General features: G+C 50.3%; 1 protein-coding gene and 1 pseudogene across 1 annotated transcript in view; one reads left to right on the top strand and one right to left on the bottom strand.

Annotated features, from left to right (window-relative positions):
• LOC117888467 (IgGFc-binding protein-like) overlaps window positions 1–8767 on the bottom strand; it is a 35208-nt gene extending 26441 nt beyond the window's left edge. The window contains exons 1-2 of the mRNA XM_034791898.1: window positions 8762–8767; window positions 7694–7696 (exon numbers count right to left, since the gene is read on the bottom strand). The gene's annotated coding sequence lies outside the window, so the exon portion shown is untranslated. The remainder of the gene's footprint in view (window positions 1–7693; window positions 7697–8761) is intronic.
• On the top strand, window positions 7958–13572 carry LOC117889020 (annotated as a pseudogene).
• Window positions 13573–15247: the final 1675 nt, after the last annotated feature.

Raw genomic sequence — 15247 nt, 5'->3', positions numbered from 1 at the left:
GATTCACCATGTGGGTTGGGGAACAGCCCAGAGACCTTCCCCTCTGGAAGAACCCACAGTCCAGGTCAATTGGGAGGTTTGGGGGGAACCCGGGCCCGCCTTCTACTCCAGGTTCCAGCCCAGGGCCCTGTGGACTGCAGCTGTCTATAGTGCCTCCTATAACAGGTGCATGACAGCTACAACTCCCTGGGCTACTTCCCCATGGCCTCCTCCAAACACCTTCCTTATTCTCACCACAGGACCTTCCTCCTGGTGTCAGATAACGCTTGTGCTCCTTAGTCCTCCAGTAGCACACCCTCTCCCTCTCAGCTCCTTGTGCCTCTTGCTCCCAGCTCCTCACACTCGCACCACAAACTGAAGTGAGCTCCTTTTTAAAACCCAGGTGCCCTGATTAGCCTGCCTTAATTGATTCTAGCAGTGTCTTAATTGGCTCCAGGTGTCCTAATTAGCCTGCCTGCCTTAACTGGTTCTAGCAGGTTCCTGATTACTCTAGTGGAGCCCCTGCTCTGGTCACTCAGGGAACAAAAAACTACTCATCCAGTGACCAATATATTTTCCCTGTACCAGACTCCTGTACCCCACTGGTCTGGGTCTGTCACATATCCCTCCCCCCTGCTCAACGCCAAGGAGTTGGGCAGCTTGGGACGCCAGACAGTGCACACGTGACAAGCCATCGGCGTTGCCATGATGGCTACCTGCTCTGTGTTGCACTTGGAACTGGAAAGGTTGAAGGGATAAGAACCACCTGGTCACCCTTGTGTTCTTCTCCTTGTTCCGCTACATCCATTGAAGAGGGGCATGGTCGGTCACGAGGACAAATCTGTGCCCGAGCAGGTAGTAGCGCAATGTTTCCATACCCCATTTTACAGCGAGGCATTCTCTCTCCACCACTGCATATTTTTGTTCCCTTGGAAGGAGTTTCCGACTGAGGTAGAGAATTGGGTGTTCCTCCTCTCCGACCATCTGTGATAGAACGGCCCCCAACCCTACTTCCGATGCATCCGTCTGCAGGATAAACTCCTTGGTGAAATCAGGGGCTATCAGTACGGGATTACTGCAGAGGGCAGTCCGTAGGTCTGTGAATGCTTCCTCTGCTGCGTCAGACCATTTCACCAGATCAGGTCCACGGGCTTTCACTAGGTCTGTCAGGGGGCTTGCCCTTGTGGCAAAGTGGGGGATAAATTGTCAGTAATACCCCACCACACCTAGGAACGCCCAGACTTGTTTCTTGCGACTTGGTCAGGGCCAAGTTTGAATGGCCCCTAACTTGTTCACTTGGGGTTTTACCAGACCTTTTCCCACAATGTAGCCAAGATATTTGGCCTCTATAAACCCTACAGCGCACTTGGCAGGGTTTGCTGTAAGGCCAGCTCGCCTGAAGGTATCGAGGACTGCCTCCACCTTCTCCAGGTGGGTTTCCCAGTCTGGGGTATGAATGACCACATCGTCCAAGTAGGCAGCAGCATAACTGTTATGCGGGCGTAATAGCTTGTCCATGAGGTGCTGGAAGGTAGCTGGGGCCCCATGTAGTCCAAAAGGGAGGACAGTATATTGAAAAAGACCCTCTGGTGTAGAGAACGCAGTCTTTTCCTTTGTGTCTTCTGCAAGAGGAATCTGCCAGTACCCCTTTGTCAAGTCTAGGGTAGTCAAGTACCGGGCATTACCCAGACGGTCCACTAGCTCATCTATGCAAGGTATGGGGTACGCGTCAAACTGGGATACTTCGTTTAGTCGCCGGAAGTCATTGCAAAATCTTGTGGTGCCATCAGGTTTGGGCACCAGCACGATTGGGCTGGACCACTGACTGTGGGATTCTTCGATGATCCCCTACTCCAGCATCTTTTTTACTTCTGCTTTTATTTCCTCCCTTTTTGCCGCTGGCACCCAATAGGGCCTCATTGTTACTCTGGCCCCAGGGTTCGTGATGATGTGGTGATATGTCTCGGTTGTTCGACCCGGTTTTGTCGAGAACACATCTTGGTTCCAGAAGATCATCTCAGACACCTCATTCTTCTGGTCTGGTGTTAAATCGGGAGACACTCTCACCTGTTTGGAAGGCTTGTTGTCCTGGGTTTGGTCTTTTTGGACCATTGTGCATGCCTCTTGTGCATGCCAGGGTTTCAGAAGGTTAACGTGATAAATCTGTTCTTGTTTTCTGTGTCCTGGCTGCCGCACCTTGTAGGTTACTTCCCCCATGGGTTCAACCACCTCATAGGGCCCCTGCCATTGGGCCAGAAGCTTGCTTTCTGCCGTGGGTACCAACACCATAACCTGATCCCCTGGTTGGAACTGTCGCACTTTTGCCTGGTGATTGTAATGGGTTTGCTGGGCCTCCTGTGCCTTCTCCAAATGTTCCCGTACAATAGGGGTAACCCGGGCTATCCGGTCTCGCATCTGCATTACATGCTCTATTATATTTCTCCCCTCATTGGGTTCCTCTTCCCAGATCTCTTTGGCGATATCTAGTATGCCACGGGGGTGACGCCCGTATAATAACTTGAAGGGGGAAAACCCAGTTGAGGCCTGAGGTACCTCCCTGAGAGCGAACATAAGGTAGGGTAGTAGGGTGTCCCAATCCTTCCTGTCCCGACTTACCACCTTCCTTATCATAGCCTTGAGGGTTCGGTTAAACCTTTCTACCAACCCATCAGTCTGCGGATGGTAGACCGAAGTTCTCAGGGTATGTATATGGAGCAGCATACAGAGGTCCTTCATTAGCTTTGACATAAATGGGGTTCCTTGGTCGGTTAATATCTCCTTTGATAGCCCCATTCGGGCAAAGATCCCCACCAGTTCTTTGGCTATAGTTTTAGAGGCCATGTTCCGCAGGGGGATGGCTTCTGGGTAGCAAGTAGCATAGTCCAAAACAACAAGTATATATTGGTGGCCCCCAGCCGTCATCTCCAGGGGTCCCACTAGGTCCATGGCTATTCGCTCGAAGGGGACCTCTATGATGGGAAGAGGTACTAAAGGTGCCCCCAAGTGGGGACAGGGACTGTGTAGCTGACCCTCCAGGCAGGAGGCACAGTACCTCCACACTTCTTCATGTACTCCAGGCCAGAAGAACAGTCGTAGGACTCGTGCCAGAGTCTTCTCTACCCCCAAGTGCCCCCCAAAAAGATGACTATGAGCAAGACTTAATACAGCATTCTGGTGTTTTTGAGGTACTAGGATCTGCTGTACCTTCTGCCCCTGTACTGGTGCAACCTGGTATAAGAGATCCTTCTTCATTATGAAGTAGGGTCCTGGTCCCTGGGTTTTCCCTTCCACAGGGACCCCATCTATTTCAGTCACCTCCTTCCTAATGTTGTCGTACCTTGGGTCTTCTGCCTGGTCCCGTCCAAAATTTCCTCTCCCGGGGCTAATCTGCCCAAGATCTAGGGGCCCAGTCTCTGTTGCCTCTACTATTTCAGAAGCATTAGGGTGGAGGTCAGACTCAGGTGCTTCTCCCTCCTGCGTGGCCTTCTTTTCAGCTGCGCGGGTCCGCCTACCTACAAGAGTGACCCGCTGGCTTTGGGTCAGTATTCGGGTTCCCAAGGCCTTAGCTGCCCTTCTTTCCCTTACCCTGTCTGGGAGTGGAGAACAAATCTGGGGATATTTCAGAGAAGATTGGGGGTTGACAGTCTGCTGTGGATGCCTCAGCAATTTTAGGGTCCCCATCTTTCTCCAATCCCCCTACTGGGAGTAAGTTTCCAAACTCTGGGAAGTCCCTCCCTATGAGCACCGGGTATGGGAGTTTAGTGACTACACCTGCTGCTACCTCAGTAGCGTTCTCTTGGATCTCGATTTTTACTGGAATGGTGGGGTAGTAACTAACTGTCACTGACACATGTTATCCCCGTATGTTTAGCCTGCAGCAGTTGACTACGCTTCACGAGCTTCCCTGAGATAAGCGTGATAGCACTTCCCGAATCAATCAGTGCCATGGTCCCTACCCCATTTAATTTCACTGGTCTGGTATACATATGTGGGGTTAGAGAGACCCCCACAAGGTGGATTAGAGAGCATGGATCTGCCCAGTTCCCCCAGGTTACACTGCATAGGCTCCTCCGCATTGGGACACTATGCAGCTATGTGTCCCCACTCCCCGCAGGAATAACATCTGTATGGAGCCCTAGGCATTCCCCGGTCTCTTGGTTTGGGCAGTCTAACATCACGATCCTCTTCTCCCTCAGTGCTCCAACTCTTTGTGGCCTCTGATGGGCCTTCAGCCTCTCTCTTTTTCCATCTGGGCCCTCCTGGTCGCCCAGTCACCTGAACTTTAGGGCTTGGTGCTGCTAGTTTAACCCGGGGTGCCTCTTCCTTAACTGGTCGGGTCAGCTCCTCGCTGTCCTTCGCCTCTCTACCAGGGCGACAACCTCGTCATAGGTGGAGGGTTCGTTCTGGCTTACCCAGGCACGAAGGTCTGGTGGTAGTCCCCTCATGTATCGGTCAATGACCAGAACCGCTAGTATCTCTTCTGGACTCCGGGGACTCTGTTTGCAACCACTTTCGTGTGAGATGGATGAGGTCGTACAATTGGGAACACGGGGTTTTGTCTTCCTGGTACCTCCAGCCGTGATACTGCTGGGCCCACACTGCTGTTGTTACCCCAGATCTGGCCAGGATCTCTGCTTTCAGCTGGGGGTAGTCTGCCGCAGTCTCTTCAGCCAGATCATGGTAGGCCTTCTGGGCCTCCCCACACAGGAGCACACCTCTTGCTCCCAGCTCCTCACACTCGCACCACAAACTGAAGTGAGCTCCTTTTAAAACCCAGGTGCCCTGATTAGCCTGACTTAATTGATTCTAGCACCTTCTTCTTAATTGGCTCCAGGTGTCCTAATTAGCCTGCCTGCCTTAACTGGTTCTAGCAGGTTCCTGATTACTCTAGTGCATCCCCTGCTCTGGTCACTCAGGGAACAGAAAACTACTCATCCAGTGACCAGTATATTTGCCCTCTACCAGACTCTTGTACCCCACTGGTCTGGTCTAGGAAAGTTCTGGTCCCTGGGTGCCTGAAAACATGATGGGGTGCAGTATTGCTAACACTATGCATGCATAACTGGGACCTCAGTCTTGCGACTTAAACTTCCCCTGATGAAGTTTAAGCAGATCTGAGATGACAGAATCAGGACCCAAGGATCTTTTACACAATTTCATTTCCTTTTTGACAAGTTCGGATTCCCTTGGAGAACAAAAGATAATTAGGATGACTTTGAAGGAGGTACTTAGCTATACGAATTAACATAAGGCCATTTGGTTTTTCCTCCACCATTCACAGTACATTTCAAAGAGAGATGAATACTGAGATATCCCACATTTACAATTCATTTAAATTATATCAGAATACAGCATAGACAGGGACTGTTGATTACATTGTGAACCCTACTCATACATATGTAAACACACAAAAACACAAACATTATCTCCCTACATGTCTTTTGAGGGTTATTTATTTTACAGGATGTTTAACCCTTTCTAGCCATGCATCACAACCCCTCTGGAGTCTTTTGCTTAAAATACAACCCTCTCTGTAAGCAAAATTCTTCCAGGTTTTTTCTGTCAGGATCCCGATCATGGGTCACTCACTGTAACTGATTTTTAACCCTTAAACTCTCCAATATAAAAATTAAATTTTGACAAGTGTGTGGTTCCGATCCAAAAACCCAATTAACCTGTGGTAATATGTATCCAAGCACAACTATGCCACTGTGACGGGTTCGGTCACAGAGACTCCCTTGGGACTGTCACCTGATGTGCTGAGACTACCTCTAAGCCCGTTTTCTCTGGCAGTTTGGGCCTCCAGAACCCTGCCTTGTTCAGCCAGACACGCAAGCCTCCTACAACAGAGACCCAGGGTCTGAACCACGCCCCCAAAGTTGCAGACTTAACTGAAAACAGCTTAAAAAGTGCTCCTATCTCCATCACACAGACACCGAGCTCCAAATCGGATCCAAACCACAAATTAATCTGTTTTACTTACTTTAAAGCTTATACAGGGTAAACTCATGAATTATCCGCCTTCTATAACACTGATAGAGAGATATGCACAGCTGTTTACTCCCCCAGGTATTAATTACTTACTCTGGGTTAATTAATAAACAAAAGTGATTTTATTAAGTATCAAAAGTAGGATTTAAGTGGTTTCAAGTAATAACAGACAGAACAAAGTAAATTACCAAGCAAAATAAAACAAAACACGCAAATGTAAGCCTAATGCATTTAAGAAACTGAATACAGGTACATCTCACCTTCAGAGATGTTCCAATAAGCTTCTTTCACAGACTAGACTCCTTCTTAGTCTGGGCCCAATCCTTTCTCCTGGTACAGTCCTTGTTAGTTCCAGCAGGCATCTTAGGTGAAAAGCAGTGGATTCCACATGACTGAGACCCCTTTGTTCTGTTCCATCCACTTTTATAGCTTTGGCACAAGGTGGGAATCCTTTGTCTCTCTCTGGGTTCCCACCGCTCCTTTTAAATGGAAAAGCACCAGGTTTAAAATGGATTCCAGTATTATGTGACATGGTCACATGTCCCGTGAGACTCCTAGTCTCCATTCTTCCAAGACTGGCCCGCATGTCTGCAGTGGAGGCTTGCAGATAAACAGAGTTAATGGGAGCCATCAAGATTCCAAGCCATTATTAATGGCCCACACTTTGCATAATTACAATAGGACTTCAGAATTATACTTCATATTTCTAGTTTTAGATACAAGAATAATACATACATAGAAATAGGACGAACACACTCAGTAGATTATAAGCTTTGTAATGATACCTTACAAGAAACCTTTTGCATGAAGCATATTCCAGTTACATTATATTCACACTCATAAGCATATTTTCATAAACATATAGAGAGCAATGTCACAGCCAGCTGTGCACAAACTTCATTGGTTGGTTGGGGCCTGGGTGCACAAAACCTGATTGATGTGGTGCGGAAGGGAGGGAGGCAAGTGCATGCACGCCTGATTTTGAGAACCAGGGGCATATAACCCTTTCTCTGGCCAGAGCTACCATCTCGTGCAGCAGAGAAGAGCTCAAGTGCAGCTGCTGGATAAAATATTTTCCACCGGCAGCTTCTCCCCCCAATTTTCTCCCCTACTGGGACCTGCAGTTAAACTTGAACAACACATTGAAAATGAAACCCACAAAAGGAAGGAAATAAAAAGCACAGCCAGTTCCCATGACATGGCTCCAACTTCTCCAGCACAGTCACACTGTGTCATTACCACAGCTTCCATGCCCCACAAGCCCCCCCGATACGCCAGCCTTTCATCAGCTGGGTTCACTCAGTGCTCCCGACACAACCAGCCACTGCATCAAATATCCACAACGCTAATGCTGCTGGGGCAGAACTGCTCTGGCGAGGGGAGAGCGTTCCAGTTGCAGTGCGTGGTCTGTGTTGTGTGGGGACATGTAGCTCAGCCTATGCTGGGAGCCTCACTAGTCCTTGCAGTCTGGGCTTGGCCTCCTGCATCAGCTCAGTGTTTTGGCTCAGACAGCCTCTGCGCTGAGCCTGAGTTGAACTTCCCCAGGTTGGACATAGAACACTTCTGAAGAACTTCCTCATTCTCGTTAATTGCCCCTTCTTGTCCCTGGGCTAGTTCTGGGCATGACGCTACGCCCGAGTGTGTGGAAGTTCATCATATAAAGCCAGATCCTCAGTTGGTATAAATTGGTGTGTTGACTCCAATGGATCTTTGCCCATTTTACCAACTGGGGACCTGCCCCACAAGCCTGCTCCTTCCCCACCCCCCTCAGAGGCCTGGGGGTGGGCTGCGTACCACAATGTCTAGGGACAGCCCTGGGTGCTTGACTAAAGCATCTTCCAGAAAGACAGTCAGTCTGGATTTGAAGACTCTGGAACTGGTGAATTCCCCTCTTGATCTTCATTTTGATATGCTAAACAGACAGAGCTCTTTAAGTCTCTCACTGTCAGGCAGAGTGGGAGAGGGACAAGGATCTGGGCCAGAATGGATGGATTCCCGGGGAAGTGGTTTCACAGTGGGAAGATCTGTCACTTCCCCCCTCCCAAGTACTGAGACTTGGCTCGTCACAGGGAACTGCAGTGCGGACAGCGAGGCCGTCAGGCTGAGAGCTCAGGAGGAGACAATGGACATTCACTGTGATACAGTCACCATGGCAACTGCACAAGGTACCATCCAGGGGATGGAGATGCCCAGGGACCAAACTGCAGCACAGAGCAATTCCCAGGCACCAAACCCCAGTCCTGGTTCTATCCTTGCTCTGTCCCCAGGATCCCCAGGCCAGGACCCTCGTCTCTGGCTCCAGCACTAGTATGGACCTTGCTGACTGAGCCAGTGGTTCTCAGGCTGTCGACCATGGGACTGTGCAGACACCTTCATTTCTGGTTGTCTCACAGAGGTGGGGGCTCAGAGGGCAGATGGCTCAGCAGAGGGGCTCTGTGATATAAAGTGGGCCCAGAGAATGGAAAGGGGAGGGAATTCTTAGCCCAGCTAAACCCCAGGCTGGAGAAGAGCATCTCCCTGGATAGGGACCAGAATAACATTTTCCCTCAACTCCCACTTTCGGGCTGATATGACCTAACTGAGAGTTTGTCCATGTGGCAAGTTACTGCACTGCAAGCCAGGTTGTGAATCTCCAGCGCACCAGCTTGCGGCTCAGTAAAATCCCCTGGGAGCATTGCTGCAGTTCAGGGTGCTACAGCAGTGCCCTCAAGGGATGTTATTGCGCAGCGAGCTGGTGCACCATAGATTCTCCACCTCGCTTTTACAGGCTCCAGGTATTAAGGTCAATAACTTGTGCTTGTCTAAATTGCCGAGTGCCTTTCAGAAGGGCAGTCTGTCTGGATCTGAAGACAGCATGGGTTGGAGAATCCAGTGGTTCCCTTGGGAGTTTGTTCCAATGGTTAATTGCTCTCGCTGTGGTGTCTTATTTCCAGTTTCCTTTTGTCTGGCTTCAGCTTCCAGATGTTGGTTCTTGTTCCCCTCCACCCCTCCCCGCCCTGAGACATGAACAGACTTCTCTCACCTGACCTGTCCAGGGGCCCCAAACTGCAGCTACATGGAGACAAACAAACCAACACCAGACAACTTGCCAAGTCCCTCTACCTCCAACCCTGGGCTCTGCAGCTATGCTCTCTGAAATTCCCCTGCTAGCCGCACCTGGCTGGCTCTTTCTTCACCTTCAGCGTCCCTATCTCCAGAACGAGGTATCATCTCCTGTTCCAACAGGTTTCACCGCTGTTGCTTTTATTACTTATTCCACCCTGGACTCCATCATTAACAAGACATTTCTCAGTGAGGGGAAATCTACCAGCTGGTGAGAAGCTGAGGAATGTTCGGCTGAACTCCAGGGTGGTGAGTGGGGCCATCAGAGACCCATTCACCTCTCCAGGCCTGTGAACTTGACCCTGCACCATAGAGAGGTGTGTGGAGATTCCCTCACATTGCTCCCTGTCTGGGGCTCCCCTACTGAGCGTTTGGATTGTGCTGCCTTTCTGGGCTCCCACTGGGTCTGAGACGTGGACAGACCTCCTTATTCCTGATGCACTGGGGCTGTTTTACTGGGGGATGTTACGCGGGTTCACATCGTGTCACACTGGGTTATGATTCATTGTACAAAGTACTCATGGGGTTCAGGGAATCAGCATGAAACAGTGCTTTCTTTGATACAGAAATGAGCTGGGAGCGGGGCAGTTGTACTACTGCCATCTACTGGATGGAACGAGACTAGCTCGGCCATGGGCCACATGCCCTGTAGTGCTTCTAGCTAACAAGGGCTCTCAGGTAGCAGGGACTTTGCTTTTGGAGCTCTGGGATCTGAGTTCTCTCTCCACCGTCATCATAAAATGCCCCATGGGCACTGGGTGCTGTTTGGGGAGAGTCATGGGGCACTATGTTGCCTTGAGTTTGTTACTGTTTGGGATATAGACCCACAATAACAGAAACAACATTGTCTCAGTGATCTTGTGAGGATGATGATGGTGCTATTGTGTTTCCAGGCAGAGACAGCCAAGGAAGAGGCTCTCTGCATCCACTGGAAATTCATCACTGGGAAAGGCACCTGGTCTCCAGCTGGCTGCACCGCTCTGCACACAAAGAGCACTCACACCACCTGCAGCTGTGACCGTCTCCCCAGCTTCGCTCTCCTTATGGGTCCCACCGCAGTGGAGGTGTCTCACTCTCAGACTCAGCTCAAAGGGCTGGACCCTGAGCCATTGGTGGCTTTTCTGGGGTAATGTCTGAGTAGGAACCTCAGGATCTCAGGGCCAAGCGGGCTGGGCTGGGCTCACTGGTGATTCTCCCTTTGCTGTATTACAAAAGAGTTACCCACTGACCATCGTCACCTACATGGGACTGACCTTCTTCCTGCTGTGCCTCCTCCTTGCCATCCTCACCTTCCTCCTGTGCCGCTCCATCCACAACAGCAGCACCTCCCTCCACCTGCAGCTCTGCCTCTGCCTCTTCCTGGCCGACCTGCTCTTCCTCACCATGGTAATCCGCAACGGCAGTCAGGTACAGCCTGATTCTCCCCTGCTCTGTTCCTCCACTCTCAGCAGGGCTGGGGTGTGTGGCTTTGAACACCTTTGTGCTCCCTGGATTCTGAGCTGTGCAGGACACAGAGGGGATTCTCGGGGGAATGTTTCCACCCCCTGTTAGGCCCCTTCACACTGGGCACAGTGGACTCAGTCTCCCCATCCCCAGGAGTTTGGCCAGTTCTATTCCTGTGTCACAGGAGAGGAATTGAGGCATAAGGAGACTAAGTGACTTGCCCACTATCACCCAGGGAGTATGTGGCAGGTCTGGGAACAGAACCAGGATCCCCTGACCCCTGCTCTAACCACTAATCTCTGCTCCTTTCCTGCATCTGGGTCACGGAGCGCTATAACTGGAGAGCTGTGCTAACAAGAATCCCAGTGTGACCCCCCCCAGTCAGGTCTCCCCCATACGCAGCATTTACCTTCCTCGCTGCAGTAACCCTGGACTCTCTGTCTCCCCCAGGTGGTGTGTGCTGTCATTGCTGGCTTCCTACACTATCTCTTCCTGGCCTGCTTCACCTCAATATTCTGGTTCAAGAAGAGATTCATGTCTCCGTTCAGCTACGGATTCCCAGCCCTGGTCATGGCTATTTCTGCAGCATTCAACCCAGATGGCTACAGAACTCCCCGACAAGAAGTGCAGACCTGTCGCCCTCCCCAGTTACACTAAGCTGCCACGAGCACTGTAGTTGAGTTGCCCACCTGCCATAGATCTACAGACCTCACCCTACTAATGATCCCAGCTCGACTCCCAGGTCCTAGGATGGGTTTGTGGTTCTGGTGAATAAGAAACAAATGACCTTCTTCCTGTGTACAAAGCCCTGAGGATCCCCTCTGCCTTCTCCCTCCTCTAAAATGAGGAACTTCCACTAAGAAGGGTGTGGCTTCTTCTAGACACTCCAGGCGAGCTCCTCGGATGGTGTAAATCAGCGTAGTTCCACTGCTTTCAATGCAGCTAAGCCGATTTACATCAGCTGAGTCTCTGGTTCTCCATCAATACTGCACGAATCTGCCAGAGAGAGAGTAATCTGCACACTCCGTTGGCACCAGCAGGCCAGACTTGCTCACATCTCTCTCGCTTATCTCACTCTATATCCCCAGGTTCTTATTCCACAAGCATCACCATGGTATCTGAGCTCTGAGTGTTTACACCTGGATTAACTCCATGGATTCTTATGGAGTGTCTCTGGATTCACACTGGTATAACTGGAGTCCACACCTGGCTCTGGGACTGTGTTCAAGGTTTTCAGTCTAATCCATTTTTTGTTTCAGGACACAATCCCCGTCTCTGCTCCAGTGGCTGAAAAGGGGTAATATATTCATATTAATGTCACTGCGCTGGGATAATGTACATCTTCTTCCTCCCTGCCTGTAGCTGCTGGATCAACCTGGAGAGAGGCTTTCATTGGAGCTTCCTGGGTCCACATTGTGCCATAATCCTGGTGGGTACCTCACAGAACCACAGGGCCCCATTCTCCTCTCACCTCTGTGACCCCACTGATTTCAGAGGAGCCAGGAGGAGAATATGGCCCATAAAACACAGTGAAAGACTGTTAGGTCCCACATGGCTCATCTGCTTTGGCTAGTCCTGGGATTAGTCCCTGCGCTGTATCCCCAGGCCAGAGCCTTTACTTGGGCACAGCTCCCACAGAAACCAGTGGGAGCTCACCTTGAGGACAGCAAAAGTTTGGTCTAGTCCAGTTACTGACCCAAGGAATGAGGAAGGGAAGGGCTGAACCATGCAGTGTTTGGTGGGGGAAAGGCCCTACATTGGGTAGAGTGAAGATGACAAAGTCCATGAAGTTTCTTCCCCAGGTCCCGGGGATGCGGAGATTAGTTACAGCCTGAAAGTGGCAGGGAAGAGCCTAGAGACAGGGCGCTGGAAATTCTGACTCAGATCCTGCTGTCAGTTACACTGGTGTAAATTGACCCCACTGGAGGCTGGAGTCACTTCATTTTTAACTCTGAGCAGAATCTGGCCTCTGTGATCCCATTGATCCATCTCAGCCCTGGCAGTGCCATCAGCTCCGTGCATGGGGAGGGACCGAGAGCAGCCAGAGGATATTACAGGAGAGGGGATGAGCAGTCCCTGGTTCTGCAGCATTTGGATCGGTCCCTGGGATCGTTCTATGCCTCAGCTGAGGAGTCATCGGCCCCAGATGAAACGTTTCCACAGATAAATATGACATTCTTTGCCCTGACCCTGTGGATCTTGAGAAACAGACTCTCCTCCCTCAGCACAAATGTGTCCACTCTCAAAGACCACAGTTGAGAAGGTAACAAAGCAATCCTGGAGGGTCAGATGCCTTGGTTTGGAAGGTCCTTGGCACCGGGCAGGAGTGAGAAATTGCAGGAGGGGAACAGCATATCTAGGATCCATTAGAACGAATTTCCAGTGTGTTTGCATTGACAGTAACCCTATTCCACACAGGAAAGCCGGGGCCAGTAGCTCCACCCCACTCTGTCCAGATCCTCCTGACCCAACTGCTCTCCATAGGGTTATTGTAACTGGATCTCTCCATCTGCCTTTATACAGGTTACTGATCTTTAAAGCCATCGCCCAGCTCTTCATTTTGGGCTGCACATGGAGCTTTGGTCTCCTCCAAGTCGGCGCAGCAGCCATGGTCATGGCGTATTTATTCACCATCGTCAACAGCCTGCAGGGAGCCTTCATCTTCCTGGTACACTGTCACCTCAATCGCCAGGTAACGCCCGTGCCTGTCATCAACCCACCCCCCCAGCACCTTCAGTAGTCTCGAGGTGGCCATGTCTGATCTTCTCAGCATTAGTTACATAGTGCAGTGACTGTTTCCCTCACTCTCCAGGTGAGAGAGGAGTACAGGAGATGGATCAAGGGATTCCGAACGTCCAGCACGAAATCTCAGACATCCGATCTATCCATGTCTGCTGTCCCCACCACCAGCACCAAGACGGTAAGAGGTCCTCTGCTCTGTTCCAGTACCAGCCTGTGAAAGAGTCATCTCTAGCTGGGTCTCATTACTGCTCTAACGGTACTTTGTCCCCTGAGCGAGCCAGGATTTGTTATAAGCCAGCTGGGAATGTCATTAAGAGTGTTAGTCAATCGCATCGTGATTGAAGGGTATCCTACATGTCTTAGGAACCAGCACCGAATGCTCCTTTCCTAGCAGCTCCACATTCCCTCCCCTTGTCTCCACTGAGAACTCCGGTGGTCACTGATTGTCGACTGTGTGGGTGTTGTTGGCACTTGCAATGTAATGATCTGGACATATTCGATCAGGATTGTTTCCTGGGACTGAAACCTTGTCAGTCCAGATGGACCCTGCCCAGTGAGCAGTCAGCACTTCGAGGAATATCCTTTAGGTCCTTTACCCTTATTGAGTAAGGATCCGGGAGCTTAGATTTTTGTCACCAATTTGTACATGACGCTCACAGGGGCTTCAGACCCCATCATCATGTTGCTGCTTTTCTTTCCAGAAATGAAGAACATGGAGGAAAAGGGCAGATTCTTGTGTCTGACACACCTCCCTGCTCCAGTCCAGCACCAGACACTGAAGCCTTTGCATGGAAGACAAAATTGTTGCTTTATTGAAAACAGCTGATAGCTGCTACTTGTTGGCTTATCTGTGTGTGAGGTGGGAGCTGGGGAAGAGAGAGGACTTTGTCTCTGCTGAGCATGATAAGCCCTCTTAGAACCCCACCAGAAGCTGGACCAGTCCTCATTTCTGACAGGAGGTGCATGTGAGGGAACAGACAATTCCCTGGAGTGTTAGTAGCAGGTACAGATGGAGCACGTTCACCATCGTCTCCGGCTAATATGTCAGAGGTGTTAGTCATGTAAAAGGAGAGATGTTTTGTTGGAGGCAGGAGGACAGTTTTATCGACAGGTCAGTTAAAGCAGGATGCACAGCTCCTGAGATTGGAGGAAATCCATTAACCTATTAAGTTTGAATCTGATGAGGACGTCTGGTGAGGAGGCAGAACCTAGATCCACTATGGGGATGAGGAATGGGTGCCAGGAGCATGTTTGCAATTGGGGAACCTTTTGCTCTTCACACGGATTGGCTCAGAGTCTTGCTTCATCTTAACACACCCTCTCCACACCCAGAATCCGTGGGGTGTCTGTGTGTATTTTAATGTCATGCACTGCATACCCCTTCCACATATGGGGCAGCTGTGGCAGAGTCAAGAACAGACTGCAGATCTACCATCCCACTCCATGGTCATAGCCACATGAACATCCTGCAGATCAAGCAGAGAGCTGAGTCCTACTTTAATCAACACTTCGTTGTACAGCTACATCTCAACCCAGCCCCTATTACCGCCAAGGGCCAATGTGCAGTCAAAGAGGTGCAACTTAAATCTATTTTTAGAAAAACTTGTACTGAGTTAGGCCCTGAGCACACCTCCTTTTTGGAAGTTCACAGCCACTTTTTCTGCAGCTCTTCCGAAGTGAACAAGATCGCTGCACTGCCTGATACCCTTCCACACACCTGAATCTACAGGGACCATTAGGCAACATCTCCTTGGAACGACAAAGTTGATTATCACCAGCTGAATATCTGAATGGTGCTGAGGAGATAGGGGAGATATGGCGAAAGTCCAACGTCTTAATCAAAAAACATCCTAAGGCAGCAGAACTGAATTTAGTTCCTGATTCTGCTACAGGCTCCCTATGTGACTTTAGCCAAGTCACCTGATCCCCTGTTTCCCCTCTGTCTAACAGGGGTAATAATCCTTCTGTTCTCCCATCTTGTGTCCATCTT

This window comes from Trachemys scripta, chromosome 16 (assembly GCF_013100865.1).
Source record: "Trachemys scripta elegans isolate TJP31775 chromosome 16, CAS_Tse_1.0, whole genome shotgun sequence".
Classification (NCBI taxonomy): Eukaryota; Metazoa; Chordata; order Testudines; family Emydidae; genus Trachemys; species Trachemys scripta.
Note: the sequence above shows the minus strand (reverse complement) of the source record. Positions and strands in the feature narration are given on the sequence as shown.